Genomic DNA, 9353 nt, shown 5'->3' on the forward strand with positions numbered 1-9353 from the left:
TGATTATAGGCGTGTTACAGAATAAGCTGCTCAGTCATCTGAGGGAGGAAGTGTTTCTCTTTTCCTCTCATGTTTCCTCCTTTCAAGAGGCATAGACAAGCAATAGGAGGCAAGATATGAACACTCCTAGCAGAAGTGCTGCATTATGAAACATTGCAATATATAATGGGAAAAAGGAAAAGAAAAATATAAATTATTCTCAACATCTTTCTGCCTGCAGTTACCTACAGTTAATATTTTAAAGTCGTTATTGCCATGGGCCTATAAATATTTCAACAACTGTATTGATAAATATCTACAATACCAAAAGAAGTGTGGTTTTGTTTGTCTGTTTTGTGCTGCAGTGGACCCTGTTGTGCTCTGTTGTGGCTTTAAGTCTACCTCGGGATGGCCAAGTTTAAACCTCTTCTGTTGAATCTGATCAATTTGTACAGATTCAATTAAAGTCATTTTTTTTTCCCCAACATAACTCCCATTGACTTCAGAGAATGTGTTTCCAAATTAAAAATACAGAAAAGTGCCTGTGACTTGATTATCAGTGCATGGCTAGGAGGAGTTTCAGCTAAAAATGGTGTAATATTTAAGAATTATGCTCAAGTTAAGGAATTTATGGAAAATCAAATTATTCTCTAATTTCTAAACGCAGTTGCTCCAGAGATAGCTGCAAGTTTACTCTCAGGCCAATCTAGATAAAAACCTCCTGAAATCTTTCGTATAGAGTGCTATTCACCCAGCACTTTTCTTGAGCATTGTGTTCAACTTATTTTCAATTTAAAATACAAAATATTGCAAATTCCATGAATTCTAATATCAGAAGGAACATTTCTACATTATGACCTCAACAGACCTATGTAAACAGATTACTGAATTTCACTGAAACAGAAAAAATATTTTACTTATAACCACTCTTTTTGTATTACCTTTCCATTGTTTCAGTTTGTTTTCTTCCATCCCATCCATTAATCATTGAATGCAAGCCCACTGAACATTTACTCTGTTACAGAATGTAGTATATAAGCTATGCACTATCATATCCTTTTAAGGAATACTGTGTATTTTGGGCAGAACAAGAGGTGTTAAAACCACGTTATCCAAACAAATCTGCTCACCACACAACATTCTCTATAATCATTTTCATTCTCAGCAATTCAATTAAAACAGAAATAAGGACCACGAGAAAAATCTATATTTTAGCCAAAGAAGTTATTCATGAAAAAGGAATGGAAAGATTAAATCTGTTGTATTGAATCCAGATTACTAGCAAGCTTGGATGCCAAGTCCTTTGTTTTTCAATGTTGAATAGCTCTTTTCCACATTAAACTAGCCCTGTGAGGGAAATCACATATTAGTCACAGTTTTCCAATCAGATGGTTTGTTTTTCAACAAGGGAAGAAAACTTTTCAAAGTTCTGTTACAAAAATGACAACTCATTCATTTTGAACTTCAGCAGACATCTTTTTAGGATGGAAACATAGTTTGATGACCTCCATATAATTTTTTTTTTTGTATAGGCCTGAACTAGCACAAACGTGAACAGGTGGAAATCAAATCCACAACCTAAGAATTTGCTGCTATTTTCTCATTTGATCCCTTCACTGAGAAGGCAAAGGAACACAACAGGGGAAATAAATTTCAACTTCAGTATTTATGGAGTTATAGCAATGTGATTCATGTTTTTAATCTCAAGTAGGTTCTGCATATTCAGGATGCAGTTATGATTTAAAAAAAATAAAAAAGAAATAGAAGAAGGCAACAAAATAGAGACTGTTCCTTCTCCCGACTTACTTTCACTTCCCTCTTGATTTGGCTATGTGAACTCTTGTTTGCTTTTGCAACAATGCTCAAATAGTTTTCTTTCCTCCCAGTGAAGCTACCAGTCTCTTTGTGTTCTCTTACAGCCACCAGCATAGTGTCTTTCCAGAATCATTTTATTCTTACATCTTATAATGTCTCCTTTCTCTTTGTCAAGTGAGAGAGAGAAATCTTAAAGCTGTCCTTTCTCAAATTCATCTTCTCTGTTCTATTCCAAGACCCTGGGTTACCTTTTCATTTATTTCCTCTTTCATTCATTTCCTCTTTTCCAGATTTACCTGTTTTCTCTTGCCCAAACACCTCAGTCTTACTGTCTCCCACATCCTTCCACTTTTTATTCCTGGGTGAAAGGGAAAGGATAGATGCATCCGCCGGTCCTGAGAGAACTGGCGGATGAAGTTGCCAAGTCGCTGGCCATTGTATCTGAGAAGTCGTGGTGGTCTGGTGAGGTCCCCAATGACTGGAAGAAGGGTAACATAACCCCCATTTTTAAAAAGGGAAACAAGGAGGACCCAGGCCAGTCAGCATCACGTCTATGCCTGGCAAGATCATGGAGCAGATTCTCCTGGAAACCATGCTAAGGCACATGGAGAGCAAGGAGGTGGTTGGTGACAGCCAACATGGCTTCACCAAGGGCAGATCGTGCCTGACCAACCTGGTGGCCTTCTATGATGGGGTGAAAGCATCGGTGGACAAGGGACGAGCAACAGATATCATCTACCTGGACTAGAGCAAAGCTTTTGACACTGTCCCGCACAACATCCTTCTCTCTAAACTAGAGAGACATGGGTTTGATGGACGGACCACTCGGTGGATAAGGAGTTGGCTGGATGGCTGCACTCAGAGAGTGGTGGTCAACAGCTCAATGTCCATGTGGAGACTGGTGACGGGTGGCGTCCCTCAGGGGTCCGTGTTGGACCCGGCCCTGTTCAACATCTTTGTCGGCGACATGGACAGTAGGATAGACCACACTCTCAACAAGTTCACCAACGACACCAAGCTGTGTGGTGCTGTCAATGCGCTGGAGGGAAGGGATGCCATCCAGAGGGACCTTGACAGGCTGGAGAGGTGGGCCTGTGCCAACTTCATGAAGTTCAACCAGGCCAAGTACGAGGTCCTGCATGAGGGTCGTGGCAAGCCCAGGCACAAATATAGGCTGGGCAGAGAATGGATTGAGAGCAGCCCTGAGGAGAGGGACTTGGGAGTGCTGATAGATGAGAAGCTAAACATGAGCTGGCAATGCGCCTTTGCAGCCCAGAAGGCCAGCTGCATCCTGGGCTGCATCAAGAGGAGTGTGGCCAGCAGGTCAAGGGAGGTGATTCTGCCCCTCTGCTCTGGTAAGACCCCACCTGGAGTACTGCATCCGGTTCTGGAGCCTCCAACATAAGAAGGACATGGACCAGTTGGAGAGGGTCCAGAGGAGAGCCACAAAGATGATAAGAGGGCTGCATCACCTCTCCTGTGAGGACAGGCTGAGAGAGTTGGGGCTGTTCAGCCTGGAGAAGAGGAGGCTCCGGGGAGACCTTATAGCAGCCTTCCAGTACCTAAAGGGGACCTACAGGGAAGACAGGGAGAGACTCTTCAGCAGGCCCTGTTGTGACAGGACTAGGGGTAATGGTTTTAAAATGGAGGGAGGTAGATTTAGATTAGATATTAGGATTGTATTTTTACAATGAGGGTGGTGGAACACTGGAACAGGTTTCCCAGAGAGGTGGTGGATGCCCCATCCCTGGAAATGTTCAAGGCCAGGTTGGACAGGGCTCTGAGCAACCCGATCTAGTCAGGGATGTCCCTGCTCCTCGCAGGGGAGTTGGACTAGATGACCCTTGATGGTCCCTTCCAACCCTAACCATTCTATGATTCTATGATTCTATAGTGTTACCTAAGCTACATTTTTTTGAGATCCCCAAAAGGTCAGCACGCTCTTGCTCAACACACAGAGAAGGAGGCTGTAGCAAAATACCATACAATACAGATGGCTTTATTGTATCCAGTACCTACACTGTTCTACAGGACATCCTTCAGAAGCTGGAGGCACTGAGACAGGGACTAGTTCTGAACAAGGGTATGCCACTGAATATATCTTCCTGGAATGGCATTCAGTACCTAAATGCTTGGTTAACTACGCATTGTTCCACATCTCTCTGCCTAGACCCAATTCATTTCAGTGCTGCAAGATGTAAGACTGATCTCAGAAGGAGGTGACATATGGCTAATAATTGGAAGCTCTTTTTCTTCATGATTTTGAGGACATGGAACATCAAAGAAAAGAAAAGAGTAAGTCACTGTCTTAGCTGCTTCTGAGTAAGAAACAAGTCACAAATATGATGTGATATTGGGGGCCTTCAGGAACAGTAGTAGAAGGCATAAGCTGTCCTATCAAGAACAGCAATAGTCTTGGGATCAGAAAGAAGTTAATTCAAATATCACTGGTCTGATTGACCCCTCTTTTCATATAATAAAGGAGGTATAAATCCTAGGATTTGCATAATTCGCTGTAAATAACATGCCAAATCTCAGAGCGTTTGTAACAGTTTGCCTCTGCAGACTCTGTAGTGAGCAGCAGCTGGTTTTGTGGACTCACATGAGCAGAGACTATTTAAAACGTGCAGCTTGAAAGAATGCTGTAATCTTTTTTCTTTGCATGCTGGCTCCCAAGGTGGCAAAATGCAGTGATGATAGTGATGATGGAGGTGTCTTCCTGTAATTATGCTCTCGGCACCTTCAACAATATACTGAATACAATCAGTATGATCTGAAACAATAAATTTTGCTACCAAGAGATAAATCATTATCTCATTCTATCACATGAATTGTCTTTCATTCTACACACAGACACAAAGAGCCCCTTTTCTAAAAAAGGTTTATAAAAAAGAGCAAGACAAACTTGGGATGTGGTGAGGTACTTTCAGTCAGGACATTTTCTGTGCCACATAGTAGTTTTTAAAAACAAAGAGGGAGTAGGCTTGTGCTTGTTTTCTGGACACAGGAAAGGGCTAGATTTATGAAAACTGTTTTGCCTATGATTTCACTAAGAAGCCATCAGGGAGAGAAAATGGGTATTTTAGTTACAGCAAAAATAAAGCTGCAACTTACATGTTTTTCGTTCAAGGATTGTTTATTTTACTTAGTAATTCCTCAAACAACAGACAGGAAGAACAGCAAGAGTGTTCTTATGTGTTTGGAACAACATTCATGAGGAGAAAAAAAAAAAGGAAAGGAAAAAAATGCTTGTAGATATTTCTATCAGTCCAGTGCCTTCAAACGTCAGAGGTTCTACTGGCCCATCAACCCCGTGTCAGTTACCAGGGCATCTAAACACCACTGCAGTTGGTCCTTTGTTCAATGCTATCAGGATGCTGTCCATCATAGCCTAACAAATATTTTGGCCTCTTTATTCTGGTGTTACTAAGCAGAAAAAAACCAGACATGCCTCCAGCAGAAGGAGACATGCCTCCTCTCCCTACTCCAACAGATCTAGGTCATGTGAAGACCATGGATATAACAAACCATAACAACTGAGATATGTTTATAAATTATTGTTTCATTTTAAATAAGAAGAAAGGAAAAGGAAGAATTCTGAGCAGAAAAGGAAGTTTCAAAGATTGTTCGCATTTACTGGTATTGTACGATGCAGTAAGCCACTGAGCAAGTAAGCTTGTGTACGACCCTGCTAAGTACTTTTCAGACTGGCTTCCTGAAACAAAGTTATCTATTGTGTGAGGATGGGCTACATTTCTTGTTTGTACTCTGTATTTGGTTTAACTTAAACCAAATATTTGTCTGTGCTCACTTTACCTAATGATTCAGGTTGATCTGCATTAATGATCTGTGTTTTTCATTACTTAGTGTTCTCCCAGCCTGCAGAAGCAGTGCCTGGAGAAATCTGCTTCCAAAGGGATCTGGAAGACAGAAAGCTTCCACTACTTGCAGAAAAAGGGCTTCCTAAAGCTGGCATGTATTTCCTTTCATATTGTGTAATTTTGAGCTCGTCCAGCAGTATAGACATGGAATGTGATCTAGCACTATCAGCAGTTACGATATTTGTAGCTCCATGCATGAAAAAGCACAAGGACTTAAAGTTGTTTCTGGTCCTTTACTAACCGGAGTACAAGAAGAAAGTACCTTGTGTCTTATCAGTATCAGAATGTCCTTTCCCTGTGAGGTTTTGAAAAGCTGTACATTGCAACCTGTGTACTGTAAAAAAGAATTTAAAGAAGGCATAACGCATAATGGAGAATCTTTTTACTCATTTGTATCCTAAGTTATAATACTGTTCTTCTGCATAACTAGTGAGAATATACATTTTCAATATGTAGCTGATCATACACTTTTGTACCTCTCTGCAATTTTTGTATTAGATATGATATTGATTATACAATAAGTATCAAATACATTATATATACAAAGGCTCATGCCAGTGCCTACGAGCAGCACAATTTTGAGTGTACTCTCAGCATTCATATTATGCTAAATGAGGTGAGTCTTCTGTTTAACGTGATACACTTGGATAAGCATGTGCAGAAACAGAAGCATAAAAAATGTAGTTGCATTTCCCTCTAAAGGCTGAATTGGTCTGCTGAAACTTTTAAAAGGCCCTATGAAAAGTATATTTTTATGAGTATAGGAACTGAATATATTCCAAAGGTATCCAAAATACTGTCACCAAGTGGAAAGCATTTAAAGAAATACTAGGAGATTATATTCCCAGAGCTCACTGCTAAAACCTTAGTGATTTCCATCTCCTTGTTATGTACACAGAATCCACTCCTCCTTCCTCTATATAAATTACTTTCTTCTGCGTATGTTACAGGAAGGTGATTTAACTCTCCTTAGAAAACCCCAGAGGAAATCTGAGCACTCTGAGAAATCCACGGGGTCTGGCTAGTCAACGTAACTGGGACTATCTACAGTACCTAAAAAATCCCTGTGTATTATAAGAAGAGCAAAAAAGGTTAATTTTTTTTAGAGGAAAACTTTTAAAGAGGGAACAGATTTTGCTTTTGCAAATGCTATTTTTAATCTCCCTTTGCAGTGAATGTTCAGAGATAGTAATAATACTGCAATATCTTCTCAAGAACTTGGAGCTTTGTCAGTTGTCCTGGTTAAAGGTTTCATTATTTGCTATGGGCGGAGCACACAGGCGTGAAGCATTCAACAGTTTATCATTCTAAGTTAATATATGGGATCTATTTAAATGTGGGAAACTCACTTGCAAAAATAACTTGGTACACTACGTGCTGCTTATTGATTGGAAAAAAAATTACAGCAAATGGCCAAGGATAAATAACTGTTCTTTTCCAGAGGTTAATATCAGATCAAATCAGATTTGTAAAAACCAACTTGACACAATCCACTTCAAAACTAGATTTCTGAAAATATGTTTTTCTGGATATATATAAAAGCTATTTATAATTACCATAGTCAAAAAAAAAAAAAAAAGAAAATTTTGTCTCTATTTCAAAGATCCATGCATGATTTACATTGCTAAATCCATTTGGAACATAGACATTTCATTAGAAATCTCCAACTGACAAGGCACTCAAAGATTCTTTGTTTTCATTCTTCACTAAAACATTTTTAAAAATTTGAGCTGTTGGAGTAATCCATTATGAAAATTGATTTGTGACCACAGTAAATTATTGTATGTATTTTATGAGTCAATTCACCTATTTTTTATAACTATTGAGATAGTTAGGAAAACTATTTTTGATCAGAGTGATCAGGGGTTTTTTTTAAAGTCTATTGGTTTGTATTTAAATACATCAAATATGAATCACAATTGTTGGATCATGTTACATACATGAAATGGGATAATATTGTATGTTAATGTACACTGTTATATACTTTATGATATAATCATCCAATATATAAACTTGAAGGTTTGCTTATTTAAGAATTAACAGTGAAATTCCTAAGTAACATTGTCCTTTTATTCAATCGCACCGTTATACAATTACAAAAGAAAGCATTATAGGACATCACATAAGGAAGCAATAAAAATATTTTCAGTACTTAGTATAGTCAGTCTCTTCTCAAAGCTCTTTAGATGTTCGCACCGTATAAGACAAGTTTGGAACTAAGTACAAGCCTCTGCGTAGACTAACCAGACCTCTATGAAGCGCTTGAACTGGAGTGAGATGGAATATCTGAATGGCACTAACACACCTTAACCGTTAGTTACCTCAAATATCTCTGGAGCAGGTAAAGTGGTTAACTATGAACAAAAAATGAAGATTTCCATTAGATGGAAGATTATGACTACGATTTCAAACAAACCTCTTTGAAAAGGGCCACGAAGATGATAAAAGGGCTGGAGCACCTTTCCTATGAGGACAGGCTGAGAGAGTTGGGGCTATTCAGCCTGGAGAAGAGGAGGCTCCGGGGAGACCTTATATTGGTCTTCCAGTACCTCAAGGGGGCCTACAGGAAAGATGGGGAGAGGCTGTTCAGTAGGGCCTGTTGCGATAGGATGAGGGGTAATGGTTTTAAGATAGAAAGAGGTAGATTTAGATTGGATATTAGGAAAAAATTTTTTACAATGAGGGTTGTAGAACACTGGAACAGGTTTCCCAGAGAGGTGGTGGAAGCCCCATCCCTGGAAACGTTCAAGGCCAGGCTGGATGAGGCTCTGAGCAACCTGATCTAGTCGGGGATGTCCCTGGTCCTTGCAGGGGGGTTGGACTAGATGACCTTTGAAGGTCCCTTCCAACTCTAACCATTCTATGATTCTATGAAAACCTCTCCTGTGTTTTCAGAATCTAGAACAGAAATTATTTTTGCCTTTGTGTTCCAAACTACATTACAGATGCGGTGGTGTGCATGGAGTAAGGATGTGGGAGGCACCCTGAATTAATGGGAGGTCTCCTGCCCTCACAGCTATACAATTTCTTAAGTGATAAGAAATCCATATTCCAGAGTATTCTGTGATTTAGTCAGCCTTTTAGGCTATCTGGATGAGAGCTAGCAGTAATCTTTACAGTGATTATTCAAACAGAGTTACTGGTGCAAAATGCTTCAGAAATGAAACATAGATCAGGAGTTTCTACAGAATCAGTCTTCTTTACACAGTTTCATTTTTTTCCTGCCTACCTGAGGTAATGAGCAGACATCCATTTGCTGGATTTTCTCTCTTAAGATGTAATGATATAGTACAATGTATGATCAAATTCTAATTAATTATTTTAATGCTGTTATTCCTATTGAGCGAAATCTTGGCTGTACAAAAATTACTGTTTCAGTTAAAGTTGTGCATAAATGTTCAAAGTAGTACTCCTACTGACTAGTCTAACCAATGGCATTTCATGGCACCTTGCATTTTCCTATTAGTTGGCGTAGATCTGCTGTAAGTAATTGCCAAGCATCAAAAGAAACAATAATGCAGTTTGTGTAGTAATAAATGTAGCTGAATTGCATCAGGAAAAGTCAGACATCTTCATGTTATGTCAAAGCTTCCAGAAACAGAACTGCTTTTCCGTTCTTCTCAGAAACTTAGGAGCACCCAGAAATGTGAGTGTTAGTTCTCCCTGGACCCAGAGTTT

Source organism: Chlamydotis macqueenii, chromosome Z, assembly GCF_036417535.1.
Source record: "Chlamydotis macqueenii isolate bChlMac1 chromosome Z, bChlMac1.mat, whole genome shotgun sequence".
Taxonomy (NCBI): domain Eukaryota; kingdom Metazoa; phylum Chordata; class Aves; order Otidiformes; family Otididae; genus Chlamydotis; species Chlamydotis macqueenii.